The sequence below is a fragment of the Scomber scombrus genome, chromosome 24, assembly GCF_963691925.1.
Source record: "Scomber scombrus chromosome 24, fScoSco1.1, whole genome shotgun sequence".
NCBI lineage: Eukaryota > Metazoa > Chordata > Actinopteri > Scombriformes > Scombridae > Scomber > Scomber scombrus.
The window spans coordinates 9,300,607-9,318,712 of record NC_084993.1 but is presented as its reverse complement, the minus strand read 5'-3'; positions in this window follow the sequence as shown (position 1 = coordinate 9,318,712).

Here is an 18,106-nt window from a genome sequence, read left to right as displayed (position 1 = left end):
TGCGAGTGTGTGCAGAGCCTTCCAGATGTGCTGAACAGACACAGCTGTTCCTCAAACAAACTTTCCATCACATGAAGTCCACCCGAGTGTGACTTGGCTGCACAGCCGTAGAACGCACTCACGTACAGACACACACACTCAGCTGTTTCACTCACAGTTTTTCTCCCTGCATGTTATTTTTTTAATGTGTTGGGCCAACTTTTGCTGGGTGGATGACAGCAGACATCGTCAAGATACGATGTTGTTGTCCATAAGAAAGTTTATACACCTTTATTTCTGCCTTCTCTTTGTTGGCCGTATTTTTATCCTGAGTCCAGTATCCCTAGGAATTACAGTATGTTCCAATGTGAAGCTGTGTGTCCTTTAAGTGTGTGAATTTCAAGGGGTGGATGGCTGTGTGTTTGAGTTTTTTTTTTACAATGCTTGACCTTAAAATACATAAAGAGTGTATTAAATTCTATACTGTGATATATGTTTTGAGGGAAACTGAATAAATAATCATAAGGGTTCATTTCTTCCAACAAAGCCCCCGAATCGTCAAGTTATATTATGCAACTGTTTTGACTGGGTCAGTAGTTCTCCCCAAGAGGAGTTAAGTAACAAATGATTGTAAAATGGGAGGAATGCTGTTTCAAACATACCTCAATTACAGTAAAAGCACATTTTGACATGCATGAACCTGAAGAAACTGCTTCAGATGATTGTCAACCCCTAGTTTCTAAAAACTTGACGTTTTGAATGCATTTCTTTTCCTCCAGACACTTGGCAAAATCCAATCCCCCCACCCACCATTCATTTGCTTCCTCCCCAGCTGAGCCCCACCCAGGCAGGGTAAACCTGGGGCTAGGCCTCCCTGGAGCTCCTCACCACCAGCCCTGGTCATCAGCAGGTCAGCCACACCACCAGACCTAGGTCAAGGACTTTACTGGGTCCATCCAATCCTGGAAAAACAACCTCAGGGTTGGAGAGAGAGCATGGGAATCTGGCATGTACCTGCTGCAGAATGGAAAGACTAATGGAAAAGAGAAAAACAATGAAGCTGACATCCTAACATGTTACTTAATCTAATATTTTGTCTTCAGAACTTGTTTTTCTTATAAGATGTGAAAATGATAATGGAGTGAGATAATTGTACTTAGTTCCAATACAAACCTTGAGAATAAAAAAAAAAATCATATCAGCATAGTGGTCCACCTAAGAGGGTTAGCTTTTGTTTTCAGTTATTTAATTATTGAAATGATGTTTAAAGAAGAATGTGTTTCTGACGGAAACAATTAGGTTTAAATGTCTTGAGAAGGAAATTGTTTGGCAATGCTCAGTGACATTAAACTAATTGCATGTGTGTGTTTGTATAAGTGTCCCCATATGAATGTGTGCAGTCAGACTGGGATGGGCAGGTCTGTGTGATTGCGGTCCTGTGGTCCTGTCGCTGCCAACCCTCTGCCCTCTGAATTTTGTCCCAGTTTGGATGTGTTTCTCCTCTGCAAGGAATGCTTTTCTGAAACAGCTTGCCATTACATTTTAGAACATAGCAGTTTTTTTGCCAGATTTTGAAAATGACAGTTTTCAAATTCCTCTGGTTTTGTCAATCATGACAATGTGGGTTTCAGCTGGCTAGAGGTAAGAGATGAAGTGGACTCTGGGGCGGCTGGAAAAAAATGTGCACTTTGGAAGTTATTGAGTATATTTCTCCCACTGCTAAATGACATCCAGTAGAAAACTCAAGTGTTACTGTGGATGAAGATTATAAAAGACCTCCCAGAGCAGAAAGCCACCGTCTCCTTGTTCCTCCCTACCTGTTAACTCTCACCATCAAAGAGTCTAAATTTGGACCTGGTTTTGGCCCTCAGTCCCAAATAAAAAGTAATAGAATGTCTGTCTATAAAATTTTAAGCACTTTAAAAACCACCGTGGGGAAAAACATATTTTACTCTCTTTCATTTCAGGCAGTGCTCTTATCTTGACAGTTGCTGACTGAAACAAGGTTCAAGGTTAATCCGAGTAAGTTCACATTTTATCAGAAATTCAATCTTCAGTTAAAAAGCTTCCAGGGACAGGTTTGGCTTATGGCAGAAAACTATGGCCTCTATATCAGAGTTTTTCTCTCAAAGGCATGCACTTTGTCAACATTTCTGGTTAATTAAGGGCTAATTGACGGGGTATGCTAAGAAATGCCACTGAGGGAAGTTTCTTTCCATAAGAAGTGCTAAAAGTGCTTCTTAACAGGAGTACTTTTCTCCCACTTGCATTCAAACAAACCAAAAATGCACCATTCATCCTTTGTACTACAAAGGAAAAACGTCTCATTTGGTTAAATCTGTGGAAGACCTGCTTTCCGTGTCACTGCTCTGATAAAATGTTATTTATGTTAAGAAAAGCATATAATAGCTTAAAGATGGTTAGCTTTACATTTACTGCCAGCACTTATTCACAGAAACATACCGTAGAGACAAATGTGACCATGCATGCACACACACCCATGCATGTACTCAGGGTCATACCTACAAAACACACCCTCAAATTACTGTTTGGCTTAGCGAAGTATGTAAGCCCACTCAATCTGACCGTTGCCATGGCAATGTCGAATGAGAGAGAGGGGTTAATGAGGGAGTCTGGCAAGCCAAGTGAGATTGTCATTCTTTGGTTGGCATGAATTCAAAGAATGTGGTGGACAGTCTAAGAAAACTAGGTTTAAAAAAAGAGAAGAGGGAAGATGGAAGGAGGAGAAGAAGAGGGAGTAGAGAGGAGGAAGTAAAGGAGGAGAGCAGAGGCTGGAAAGCACCTGAAGTGTGAGTCAGGGGAGGAAGAGGAGGAGGAGAGCTGGTCGCAGCTGCAAAAACACTGTCTGGCAGTCCGAGGGGGAGCTGCTAGACTTACAGCACACTGCATACACATAGACGCAGACACACACATATACACTTGCTCGTCCATATGCTCTAAAAACATTTTCTCATTCGCCAAAACTTTGTGTGTGTCATACTGTGTGTGGGTCTGCACCTCAGAAAACACATTAATCAGCAGCTGCCTCCTTTCGCTCAACACAATGCGAGAAGAAAGACTGCACACGTCATTGTAGATGTACACACACACACACACACACACACACACACACACACACACACACAGTCCCAGGTCAACTAGTGCAGCCCGCCACAGACACAGCCACAGACGCGGATCCACACCCCCACATCTGGCAGCCCGGGGTCCGACCTTGGCCTCGGTTCACAGCCTGCGGTGGTCTGCTTCAGGTCCGGGATTCCCAAAAGCATCTCGCCGCGCGTCCTGTCTTTGCATCCGGCGAAGCAAAGCTGAACTCGATGTCAAGAAGCCTGTTGGGGAAAGAGGCCGAGAGTCTCACACCAAGAGGTCGAGGCCCGCTTGAGGACACAGAGTGCTGTTGACTTTGGTTAAGGGAGCGCTTCAAAAATAAACTACAGTTTAAAGCTTTGAGTGTTGTCGTAATTTTGAGGTCTCGGTGGTAGCAAACACAGCGTAGATATAGACGAGTGATGATAGAAAGGTCACAGTTTAAAGAAAATATTCAGTATTCGGTCGGGAGCAGTTACTGTGATACAAGACTGTGTTTGGCAGCTACAGTACATTTTGTTTACTGTAAATCAGCCCTTTTCTGTACAGCTGTGGGATGAATGTGAAATGTTTTCACTCTGGTGAGGAAATGACATCATATAACGATCCTTGCTTTACTCTCCTTGTGAGTTCATTTCGAATTTTACACTTTACTACTCTGGGGAACCTATGGTGGAGCTCAAACTTTTTGTGGGAGTGTTGATTTTAACATATCTAATAATGATTGCTTTCCTTAGAGCATTGAAAGTAACACTAGTTTTCTCCTCTGGTGCTGGCTGTATCAGAACAGAAATGGAGATATTGCAGTCGCTGTTATGGTTTTTCATACAAGCCATACTGGAGAGCATCACAGTTCAGCCTCAGGCTTCTGTTCTTAGTTATGCATATGGTTTCAGTTTGTACCAATTTTCAGCCCCCAAAAAACCCATAAATAAAAAAAGGAACACATAAGCTTGAACTGTTTTCTATGTAGAAGAAGAAAGTGACCACTGTAGTTCTAAGTAAATTAACTCAATTTGCAACAATCCAGCACCTTCCAGTCATAGAAAGTGAGGAAAAAATGTGGGAAAAGTGCAGTTGAGCTGCAGATAATGCACCAGTTCCTCTAAACCACTTTTGTAGATCTGTCCAATGTTTTTGATACTGTCCATCACAAGATGTTGTTCAATAAGCTGCTTTTGATATGTTTTGATGATTGTGCTTACAGCTGGTTCAAACCCTAGCTTTCTAGTAGAATTTAATCTGTCCATAAATAGCTGATAAAGGTGTCCAACAGGGAACAGTGTGAGGTCCCCTACTATTTACTCTGTGGATGTTTTTTTTTTTTTCAAACTTGCTTATTTAATTCAAAATAATAACTTAAAGATTAAAAAAATAAAACTATTTATGCTTTTACAACCGATAAAACTCACATTTTATGTGGTTAAAAGAGGTTTAAGCTAATTTGTGTTTGAAGTATGATTTATGTGTGTATTAGTGTGTTTACTACAAGCGTTTGCCACACCATAGAGCAAAGGAAGGGAGAAGGAGAGTAAAAAAAAAGAGAGGAGAACAGATAAAACAAAGATGAAAGCAGTTCCATGCGCAGGAGGGAAAAGACTTAAGGGAGGTACAGTATGTTTATGAACGCAGCTTAAGATCATAATCATGAAAACACAAGCTCGCAGGAAGGTCTGAGTCGGCTAAAGGCTCCGTCTGGCGCGGAACAGGGCCGAGGCGGGGTGCTGCCAGGGGAAAAACTTCTCCTGCTGTAACACTGAACTCTGCTCCCGCCTGCCGCTTTTCTGTGTGCTCAGCAGATGTCTTCCACTGATGATACACACAGATCCGACGTTTACCCAGGTAGCTGGCCACAGATCAGTGCTTTGTCAGAGAGAGAATAGAAAAACAAGAAGGTGTTTGAACGTGGTTCATTTGATACTTTATGTGCGTGAATATTTCATGCAGCACATGAGGAGCTGCAGGAAGGGGAAAGAAAAAAGTTTAACACTACATTTGAGACTGAGTTCATCAGAAAAACAACAGTATTGCTGTGATGCATCTAGCCCCCTTTTTTCATTTCTCTGGTGGGACCACTGGTGAACTTTGAGAGGTGAATTAATCTTTAACACCAAATCCAAAGTCTGGTTAAAAGCTCACTGTGGTGCAATCACTAACGTATGTGCTTGTGCTGTGTTGGAACGGTGTTGTGATCCCTTTTTGATAATAAAAAAATGAACAAATTACACAGAGAGGGATTACAAAACTGAACAAAACTACAAACTCATCAAATCAGCAAAGTGATTCACAATTTTCCCTCCTAGGTGCTCATTTAGTAACCCTATAAACAATAGTTTCATAGGTCTAGTTTTGTGCCGAACCAGCAAAAGACTTAACTTACTATCTTACTGAGACAAATAACAGGTTTGCATTGTTTTTGCTACCAATTAATGTTTTTTCTTTTTTTTAACCATGACCGCCACTCTTCTGACCAAAGTAGTTTTAGTTGCCTAAACTTAACCAAACCACAGAGACCACAGAGGTGGCATATCAGAAAACATTTATATGAATCATTAAACTTTAAATTTCCTGTCATTCATCACCTGACCAGCAGATGCTCTAAGACTTTTTGCGCCTTTCCCAGTCACCTGATTCCCACACCCCCCTTTCATCTGTTCCTCATTCCCAATCAGCCCGTACCTTCCTCAGTCACCACCTGATTGTCATCCACCAGCACACCTGCCCCTCATTCCCCCTATCAATCAGTTTGTATATATACTTGCCCATTTACCATTGTCCTCGAGTTTGTCAGTGTTGCCAAATGCTTCGGTGAGCAAGTTTTTCCACTATATAGTGTTTTCAAAATGCCATAATGGGAAAAAGTAGTGTCCATGTATTTTACTTATTGCTGATAATCCCACAATGCAATGTTACCATTGGGTGACTCTACATCTGAGAGTGATGACGAAAAATGACAAAGATCAGCTGCCCATTATTGAGTAAACTATTTAGTGTCTATAGGGAGTAGTGAATGAATAGACAAAGCTGTGGTTTATGATCTACCCCCCATGAAGGGCTGCCTTTTATCACACAAACAAAGTTCCACATGTAGACTCCATTTGCTTTTGTGAAGATGTGGGGAAGAGATTTGGTTAAAAGCTCCGGAAACAAATAAATGATACTGTCCCCTAGATCACGAGTTCAAATATGCTCAAAAATAATATTTAAACACCTCACATGTTAACCTCTTCTAATGTGGTTCATTTTATGATTGTACACTTTTACTGTGGCAAGCAACTTTATATGCACCAGAGTGCCAGTATGTCTCACATACCAAGTTCACACACTACACACTTTTATGGCACTCTTCCTGTCACAGGAAATGTATCTGTAGATTAACTAAGGGGTAATTTCTTCCTGGAGGGATTATCAACATCAGCTCTAGTAAACACTCTCCATCCCATGCCTCCTTCATCCACTTTCTTTACCACTTGTTTTTTATTCAAGATCAACGCAGCAGTATCCTAGCATGTATTGAGCAGTAGGCAGGGAAACGCGCTGGACAGGTTGCAAGTGTATTTGCAGGTCTGAACACTTTGCCAGGATAAAAATACACTCTAGCCAACAGACAACAATGCTGTCCATGTTAGCTGGCTAGCTTCTTAATGATACTGTAGTTTACAAGCAGCCAGTTTCTCACCGTGGAAAAGTTTTGCAGCCGGTTTGGTGGCCAGTTTGGACCCTGTAAACAGCCTACTTATTCAGATTATTTGCAGGGAGCATTAAATCATAAGAGGGCTCTTCCTGTGTTCAGGATACACACTGTATAACCATTCTGTCTCTCTCTCTCTCTTTCTCCTATTCGCTATTTGTGTCTCTCTCCCTTATTGAGCTGCTTTTTGTCCTCTGCGGGTCTGCTACCATGAAATGTTCTACGATAATGACGTGGCGACTGGAAATTCAGTTCCTCTCATAAAAGTCTAATTGCTCCTCCTTCAGTGCGACCCCTTCCACCCCCCCGTCAGACAATCTCACACACATACACAGACAAATAAAATTGTCACACCAAGGGGCCAAATGGAAACACCTTTAAGATAAGTTTGTCATAGCTTCTGGCGCAGACACCGGAATCTTTGGATTTTTACACGACATTTTTATGCAGCTCATTTAGTGGGGTGGGCCACGTCCACAGAGCATTTTAAACATGGAGAATCCTCCCTTAATAAAGCCTACAACACCCAAAACACAAATAACTTCATACATATCACTTCCAAAAAAATGTAAGACACTGACTCTGCTCAAAAATATGCAAAATGACATAACTGCGTGCTTAGATTCTGCTTTGGCCATCGTGAAGGAAAGTCATTTGCTAAAAAAAGACTTTTCGGTTATGGCTGACATGTCACCATGAAAAGAGAGATTTATTCCAGAGTCCTGTGGGGTTAAAAATGTCACCAGTGCCACAGTGCAGCAGCTCAAAAACAAACCAGCCTCACAGAACCACCTTTATATGCTGCACCAACAGCCACTGAAACCCAACAAAGGACAGGGTGACTTTTTCCAATGCATCATACTGAATACTAAAGGAAAAGGACTGCATCTCGTGCAAAGATGAGATTCACTGTAAAACTAAAAAAAAGCATTAAAATCAACCTTTCAATAAAAGCCCTTTGTTGAACTTTTGACAAAGTAATGAACTTAAATATGAATTACGTCTTCACTTTTTATTTACCTGTTAAGTTAGGTGAAAGCTACTCAATTATTATTTTTATTTCTCTGTGGTGACACCTGCAATTCAGTTCACGCCTGGTTTCCTGGGCTGAAACTAACAGGGGGAAATGCCCACACAACCGCTGATAATCCCCTTTTTTCTGTCCTTTCTTTAATTTTGCATCTTTCTAAAAGGTAAAACAATATTTGTTTCTTACAAAATCTCAATTCCATAATGAGATTTGGTCATGGTAAACACCAAATTCAAAGCTTCTTTTTGCAAAATCCCCACTCTGTCAAATGGCAACAAATGCTTGTTTACATTTAATTCATTCATTACCTACAAGTCTTGCAAGATAGAAGTAAACTCATGTTAAAAACACCTGGAAATGAAGGAAAAGACAGGAATTGTATCTCATATTTTCCACAGAACAGAAAGGTCTCCCTCTGATGTGTCCTTCTGAAAATTAAATTTAGCACAAATTTTTTAAGAAACTCAAATTGGATCTTTTAATTAATGGGTGAGGTTTGTGCACTGTTTGTAGATCATTGAACCATGATGATCTAAAAGAACTTATTTATCTGTGCGCTGCAGTGGTTACCTCAGCACCTCTGACATTACTCTGGTATTCATTTATCTGCTTCAGTAAATTAAGGGTAATTTCTACACATCAAATTCTGTCTCCTCAGTTATCTTAGCATAATCTCAAAAAAACATGGGAGTGGCTGACGTCATTAATGGCAGTAATTACACTTTAAAAACGTCTCTCTTATGTCTTACACCGTCATTATGGGAATGTTGCTCATCAGCGGCAGTAATAGTTGCTAAAACTCTGTTTCATGTAACATCACAGAGAGTTGGCTACATACCTCCAGGAAACATGAGAGTTGAAGGGTTTAGAAAGTTAACAAATAATGCCACAGCCCACACCTGACAGAGGAGCTGAAACGACGGACCACACAGTCTGCGCCCCGAGAAACTGGGCTACGAGATCTATTAACACAACAAACCACTGGGTGTAATTTCCCCACAGATGAGCCAGCTTCTCACTGCCAGGGAATGTCCTGTGGATGTAAGGCATAAACCTCAGAAATGCTCTGGGCCTGTGGTGCAGGTGATGGTTTTGCATCAGTTTGTGAGAAGTCAAGCAGAGAGAGAGAAAAGGGGAAAGATCAGTGTTAACTTTTAAATGGTTGGGTTTCACAATGAGTAAAAACAAAACTGATAATCTCCCACCCATCTTTATATCCCAGCCTAGACTTGTATGAAATGTGTAAAACATTTCCAGCCAAGTCTTAAATTCCCCCATTTGCTACATTTTACGGTCATCCTCCTACTTTCCTGTTTCATGGAAGTTGGACAAATTTCGAAACTATCTGAACTTGAACACCCAGTTTGGGGTCAATGCCAAGAGAAAAAACAAACAACCACATAAGAGGAAACATAATGTGCATGTAAGACATTCGAAAAAGAACTTATGTGTTTGATCATAGATCTTCAGGCATACAAGTACATTAAGAGATTTATATAAAGACATAATTATGAGCTCTAATTTAAATCCATGATGCAAGATCATACTCAGTGATATTGTAGTGTTGTTGCATAGATGGAATACAAAATTGGAATATAAGGGAAATAGGAAAAATCTATGTTGAAGACAAAGAAGCACATACAAAGAACATATACAAAAGGTTTAATATGTACAGTATAAACACAAGTTAAGCTCAAATCCTTGCACGATGATGGTTGTCCTTGGATCTCCTGCAGTGTCTATGGAAGACATAGTGAGGAACAAACATCTATTTTACAGTGACTGGTGCATGATGGTAAAGCTAAACCAACGTTTTAGTTACTCTCATAAAGGCTGAACAGCCAGTAATGGACCAACGCAGGGTGTGTGCTAGTGGATGCGTAATACAACAGTGTCTTGAATTTGACGGTGCCAAAATTCTCCACAGTGACTGTTTATTTCTCTAACAGTTTATTACCAGTTAGACCTACAGGACAGTGTGATTATTTGGTGTGAGGAATTCAACATTGGACTGCACATTATGCAGTGAAGGAGTGCAACAGGCCTTATGAAGCCTTGTTCTCTTGTCTTGTAGTCATTTGATGGCTCACCCCGTAGGGGCAGATATAAGAGTTTAGTCCAGATAGTATCTGTCTTCTATTAGGCTGTACAGTGACCTTTGAACTCATGATGACTGAGATATGTACCTTAAGCACATGGTTTGTATTTTGCTTCTTGCGTTATCGTTCATACATCATACAAGGTTGGGGGCAGTTGTTGGAGTATTCCTTACAGAGAAAGTCCTGGGAAAGATTGAACTTTTCATTAGAAATATGGATTGTACACCAGGATGTGTTTTCAGCACAAGATGGGGAAGTTGACAGATGGGTTTGTTTTTGTAATACATCATGGGCTATCAGCACCCCTCTAGTTTGCAGATGCCCAAAAGGTATTGTCCCTGATTTCCTACAAAAGAAAATGCAGAACAAATGGAAAATCCATCAGCAAAAATCTAAGTCACAGACTTCGTAGAACGTAGACTAAAACAAATAAGAAACAAAGAGAAAGGGCACAAAAGGTGGATGGTTTTGTAATGATCAAGACAACTTGAAGTTGGCCTGTTTTTGTCAGTTTTGTCAGTCATTAGCACGCATTTATCACTACATGTTAAGCAATAAAAACAATTGAGTTTGATTTGGATTATTATGAGCTCCAAGCTGCATAAACATGTATGGGAGCCCATTTCTGCCAGGAAAAGGAGAAAAGAAATGGATGGAAAGATAAATGTAAATACTGGAATGCCAAATATTTGACTTGGTTCAAAGTTATGAGATACTAAATCAAAATTATGACTTTTTAGTTATTATCTCATAATTCTGACTTCATAATATTTATTTAGGAAGTAGAACTGTGGACTCATAAATTTGGCTAAAAAAGTCATTTTCTTATTTATCTTAATTAAGCATCTTATCATTTGGACACACTATATCATAATTTGATCTAACTTAACCAATATTTTTATAATTTGTAACTTTAGATTGTATTTCTTTTCTTGTTTTGGTGGAAATTGGCTCCCATAACAGTCAGAAGCACAAAGCGCACTTACCTGAACGTGGTTTAAGCTCTTTCCTTTGACTTCTTGGTTAGTACCCATTTAATTGGAGTCAGGAAATGCATATAAACCTTAAAGGCCCTGACACCTCGGGATTTTCCACATCACCTTGGTATTTCAACTGTGGCTTTGAGCTGGGTGTTTCAAAGTCATGCACTAAAAGTGAGATCACCCTGGAGTTACTGCACTCACAACAGCAGGAAAAACGTATTTCACATGTGGGGCACAAGATTAATGCTGTGTCCATCCATAATGTGTGGGCGTCCCAAGAGATATGCAAAAGAAAAGTCAATATTCACCCACTAGATGTCAGATTCACATGCATCTCATGCAGTTCACGCACTGTATAATTAATGTTAATTCACTGTAAACCAAGAAGGAAAGAATTATGAGTTGAACTATGTACATCAGCTCAAATGTTGATGAAATGTCCCTTTTTAAAGAGATTTATTCATGATAGATGACAACAGACTCTGTCCAATCACTCCACTTTGTTCCTATTGGCTTCCTGCTGTTAACAACACATCCCTGATAGCAAACGACCTACCCTTTGAAAAGAAACCCACGTCAGCCAGGATGCTGTCCGCCCAGCTCCAGCCAAAAAGTAAAGATCAAAGGTCAATTGTCAATGTCAGGGTCAATGTCAAGATCAAATGCCGACCAGTTTGAAGGCTGGGGTTAAGTCAACATTTGCTTGTCTGAAGCTGAGCTCCACCTCAGTTTTAATGTTTGTTGAAGCCATCCGGTGGATTTTGTTGAGACTTTGCTTTACACCAGTTCATTCAAGCTGCATAAATGAGGTTTTACTATACAGAAGTTGGTCAGTGTCATTTGAGGTAACATTCCAACATGAAAGGGAGAGAAGGGCTTTGGAGAGTCAGATAGATTATAGACAAAGAAGTAAAGGGAATGCATCTACAGGCAGAAATAAAGCACTTGGAAAGCTTGGGAGGTGGTGTAACAAAATCTGCCTTATTTTGTCATTAATTGCTTCCTCTGTGCATTCAAAGTCACTCAGCCATCATGGTCTAATGAGATAAACATTTCAGTTTTTGAGTCATACGCACCTGCTGGTTTTGGCTTTGTCCTGTGGGAGGCTGCCCATTAGACCAGATTACATTACCCACATGCACTCACACTTGCGAATTTCAGTCATTACTCACTGCGGTATCATTTTCAGTTCTCAGAGTGGTTCTGGACAATCCTGAGCCCAGTAAGGGAAAGTGGAAAATATTAGGGACAAAACCGAACCCCATCATGGATAATGTGGAGGAGCTGAAACAATAAATCAGAAACAGTTACAAGTTACAGAACTGGAGACCTGATTACATTTTGTTCTTTTCTGTATGTTTCATGTCTGATGGTAAACTTACGTCATGTTTTTACAAAGCTTGCTCCATTTTGTCAGAAGTGAAGCAAGAGGCCAGCTGTTGAGTGAAAAAGGGATGGTACATGAGACACAGGCAAAGGCTTTGTATTATTGGTGAAATATGACATGTTGGCGTACAAATAAACAGCTGAGAGGTTGTTTATGCTGCAGGAGTGCTTTAAGTTGGATTTCATTGCAACTGCCATGGATCCAACTGGACCATCAAATAGAGAGGACACCCTCTGAGACAATATGTCTACCAACATTTTTGTTAACTTAATAATCAAAAATGCTGATTTGTGTGATCTGATCTGTTTCAAAATATTGAGAGACAAACTTGCTGAGTAATATCTAAATTCCAAGAAGGGGTTTAAGGCATGAATGAATGTGTTGATGCAAGCACATTTTTCTGCAACTGCACGATGCATTCAAGAGTTAAAGCAGTTTTATCAAATAGGCCACACTTGGTGGAAGATAGCAAATTAAGTTTTGTGCCAAATTTGGTGAAGATTAGTTGTATGTTAATGTAATTCATATTTGAAATGGAGGAAAATCTGTCTTGGTAGGGGAGGTTGAGGCCTACATGGCTAAGTATGTGTTTTATATGTTTGAACTACTTGAAAAAAGAACTTTCTTTCAAAGGTTCATAGCTCAAGATTTCAGTGCGAACATGTAAAGTGCTTATAAATGGCCAAATGGTGGCACTATCCAGACCAAAAACTAATTAGTTCCACCTTGGCCTATAGCCTTACCAAACCTTTCTGACATGTGTGAAGTAGCTTTTTAGAAGTTCAAATAACTAATAAATGGGACAAAAATACAGTAGAAAGACCCATGCATGCATACCTGCATTGATGCAAACACATATTTATGTGAATAATATACAATACACACCTCAAACTCTGATACCCAATGTGCAAATTGCCTCATTTTCACCCACTGATTCCTCCAGCTCCCTCCGACTCCGTTAACAGGGAACAATCAATCAGGGTCATTTCCTGTGCAGAGTGGACGTCCTGTCTCACAGGATGTGGCTTAAGAGGGTCACGGGCACAAGAGGCTCAGTGGGCAATAGCAGCAAATCCCCCAGCCCTTTACGGAAATCTCTACATGCCTACTAAATACCATACAGTATGTATGTGTGTAATGTATACTCAGGCACTTGGGTGCAATAAGGAAATATCTACAGATTAGTTTTACTTCATATAAAAACTAGTTGCTAACTGTATGTTTAATGGGATGGGGAATTTGTGGGGTTGAAACTTGCTGCTCGTTATCCCAATTTATAACACATTTCTCCTCTCTCTCCATCTTGCCATAATGTTTAGTGCATACGTCACTCATTTCAGTCGAATTAGGGTCCTGCTAACTTCTAGTAATACCAGGGTGAGAGAATGGAAACTGCATATTAGCGCATGTGGGTGCAGACAGTGCCTTCAGCTTTTGTGTGTGTGTGTGTGTGTGTGTGTGAGTTTTTCTGGAACACAGAGCAGTAACCACATATTCACACACATACACAACACAGCCGTAGCTAAATGTCAAAATGGCAGCTTCTGGCTTTTGGAGCATCTTATAAACATCACAGTCCTCAATTGTGCGGAGGAGCGACAAGCCAGCAACAAGCCAGAGAAACACTGGATTTCATGGGTGTCATGCTGTAAACAGGTTGTAAAAAAATTTCAGAAAATGCTCATTAGATGAGCCAAATTTCGACCTCGGTTTCTCATAGTTATGTTTGTGGTCTGTAGCAAACTGCATCCCTGTAAACTTTGCCGAAATGAAATGTCTCTGTCTCGCTAGTAAAGAAAAGAGGCCTGAGCATCTGTTGAGACCTTCACACTTGTATACAGATGAAAGGAGCGAGGATCCAGGTTTTTTTAAAAGAGGCGGTGTCTGTAAAAGCACATTGAAGGCCAACTCCAAAGGAGGACCATTACCGAAAGAAGGCATCTGCTTAAACAAATGGTTTAGGTCAGGCGGTGGAAACTTATGTAACGATGAATGAATTTACACCCCTTTGGAAATATTTCACAACGTTGCAGGGAGGGCAAAGGACGAGCTGGTACTGGGAGGGAAAAAGTGAAAATGGTAACAGTGGAGCGATTCACGTAAAGCCAAATCGGTGGTTTTAAAATGTGGAGATTTGTGTAATTTAAAATGGGGCTAGGCTCAGTTGTGAGGATGCCACGTGTGTCCTAGGTTAACCTAATGCTGGACTGCGAGGCCTGGCTTCCACTGAGGTATTTCCGTACTAAATTTATTATTGTCAGTGGAATTGAAATGGAATTATTCTGATGAACTTCAATCATCCTTTTCCTCCTGACTGAATCACAGGGGTAATGCTTTCAATGATTTTTTAAAGATACTTTAGAAGAACTTGCTATGAAGTGTAAATATGCCATAAACACAGGTCCAGATTAAGGCACTAAGGGGCCCCTATTGAGCCCCCATTCTTCCCATTGTGTATATATCCTGTATCCATCAGGTGACAAATGACAATTTATTGATTATATTTAACCCAGAACGCCAGAAACCAGTCTGCATACAATTGTACAAATACCAGCTAAAAGTTCAGTTTCAGTCAGTTAATTTTTAATTTGATAAACACACATTTTTGACATTTCATGGATGTAGGCATCAGCTAAGCATAATATATGAACTGAAATCACAGATGCTTAGTGAAATAGCAAAGTAAGACTATGAAGCTGGCCAGACTTTCAGTTTCTCTTATGAACACATTATTTCAGGGACCATTTGGACATTTACCTGCTTTGCCTGGTTGGTAATTCAGCCTTGCCTAAGTAATAAACTGTTGCTTGGAACAAAGTTCCCAACTATATTTAGACATACTGCATCACTTCAAAAGGCTGGCAGAAATATAGAGTCAACAGCAATTTGTGTCACTATAAAACCAACTCAGTCTAAACTGCATCAACAGAAGAAGCAGAATTCACATCACAACATGTTTAAGCCACTTACCCAAACAACTTGATGTGCAGTTTGCACTTCTTTTTCGGCAGTGTGGGCGCAGCTAATGAAGAAACTGACAGTCAGTCCTACGCATTGCTATGCTGATTAAGGGATCCGCAAACAGAGGAGCCATCAATCAAATGCAGGATCACTCCTACTCTCACCCCACAGACCACGGCTGTGATGTTGTGTTTATTCAGCTGCTGGCTCGTTGCCTCGGACAGAGACCCCTGCTCCTGTGCTGGCTATCTTAACAGTGCACAAAGAAAGAAGGAAAGGGCTGGAGACTCGATTCATGCACCGCTGCATTGCCAGTTTATAGTCATATGTTAAAAAAATTACAGTTTTCACAACCTTGTCTCCATTCCAGACATACAGAATAAACATTATGTGCATATAATGCAAATAAAACAATATGGTTTTGAAATATTTCTGAGCACTGCTGCGTGAAAGGAAAAAACATACAGTTCTCAGTGCTCTGGGAAAAGTTGGAGTAAGAATGGAGTCTCAACTCACCCATGTTGACAAGGATTTGCAGCTAACGCAGCAGAATAGACATATTATACTATAGGGTTAGTGGTTTGGAGGCGAGATATATCGGAAGCAATGCAGACTGAAATAAACAGAGAAGAAGAATGAAAAAACATTGATAGAGATGACAGAAATAGAGAGCAGAGGAAAATAAACCAAGCAGAAGGTTCAACTTTATTTACTTGGTTTTTATTTGACAAGGTTAGCGCTACGAATGGAAATCTTACTAAATGAGACGTATCCAAGAAAGTATAGAAATTACAGACAACTGCGATGGATATACTGTTCGAAGAATTGGGGAAGAAATAGGATTTCTTGGTTTGCATGTCCGCAGGGAGGCCAGACAAAGTTAAGTAAGAGAGCAGCTGCAGCAGGCAGGATACAAAGCCAGCTACTCCCATGTAATCCCCCAAACTGCTCAGACTAACGCTGCAGTTTGCTCTTAGCTCACTTCTGGACTCCAGGGAGTCTATCACACTGTGCACGGAGCGTAAAAAGTTTAATTGAAGTCACTTAAAATTCTAAAATAATATCCTTCCGCTGTGGCTGTCAATCAGACAATCAAGATTTCCGGACTGGAGAGGCGCCGGAGGAAGCTGTAACACCCAACAATTAGGAACAAAATACAGTATATACTGTAGCAGGCCTGATAGACAGTAGCTTTGTCTACTAGTACTAACATTCATAAACTAAACTACATCAGTAAATAGGTTTTGTTGGAAATTAGAGACATTCAGGTCACCTACAATTTTCCTGTCCAAGTGCATTATTTGCCAAATTTGTTACACATGTTTGTAGACATGGAAAGTGACAGAAGTAACGAATTTGAAAAAGACAGCTTGATAAATAGGTTTAAAGCCTGCCTGTGTGATGTAGTCATGAATTATGGGTTGTCAAAATTGAAGTTACACAAAGTGTCAGATGCAGTCACCCTTATTCTGATATCAGAAAGGTGTGCACTACTGATGGAGTATACCCGTACTTTAAGGCTGCAGCCAGCAGACACTTAGCTTAGTGTAAAGACCTAGCTCAACTCTGTCCAACAGTAACAAAATATGCCTCCTCTAAAACTAAAAATACATCTATAACTCTAAGTAGCAGAAGTAAATATTAAGTACAAAAACCAAAAGTGTACAAACAAGTTATGGATTAACAGGGTGTTATGTGTTGAACTGTTTCTCAGCAGAGAGCTGTAATTTTGGAAATGAGTTAGATTGCACAGCAACTCTCAATCTGAGGAAAATACAAATACTGCAGTGCATCCCTTTTTATATGTATGATGACACTGAATAGATGCTTACACAAGTAGGAATTGCCACTGCCACAAATTCTCTAAAAATAACTTTTCTCCCATGTTACCTGAATGCACCAGGTGAAACATCACTGTCTGACAACCAGTATTGATAGTTAAACTGTAGCAAAGGTGCAACTGAACAAACTAGTGTGTTTAGTGTTTAACAATTTACAATGTAGCAGTTATTCAGCGATGCAACAGGCTGCTGATTGCTGGCATCAACTTCCTGTGCTCCTGGATTAGAAATATTGCTGCCAGTGAACATAATCCAGGCACCAATTATGTTTCCTCTGAAGTGTTAGTAGGAAATTAGCAAATTAGTTGTAATTATTGGATTATGTTTCTCCTACTGTCCTAAGTTCTAATTGTGGACTTTATTAGTCAGTCTATTAATAGACAAGACAGGTAGGTAAAGACCCAGAGAAGCACACACATGGGACCAACAGCCTGACACCAAAACCACTGTCAGCAAGTTCTCAGTTTGAGCCCTTGTTGTGTCTTTAGACTCCCCTGACTGTGAAAAGCCATTTCCCTGCAGCCAGCAGACAGACTGATGAGAGGTATTCTCAAATCCCCCACCACCCTGAACACACACGCAGACAAGAAAACACACATTTTTGTACTTGAACACACACTTTTCCCAGCCTTTGGTGGGAATACAGCAGCAGTCTGACATCACTCATGTTACACATTGAGACAGGCACAGGATTCATCTGGTGTCCCCCCCCCCCCCCCCCCCCCCCCCCCCCCCCCCACACACACACACACACACACTGACATCATCTGGTGCCAGTCATGGCCAAGGTATATAAACTGTATAAGTGTGTGTAAATCTATGTAGACCTGTTCACTTTTTTGCAAATACATAATGTAATATATCTTTGTGAGAAATAAAATAATGCTGGTCTTCTCATCGGGGAGAATGTCAGGACGGCCATCCCTTAGTGGAAAGGTTGCTGGTTTTGTGAGTCACAGCAGTGTTAAACAAGAGCACCCACATCGTCTGGTTGTTTGTAGAAACTGGCTTTAATGGAAAAGTACTG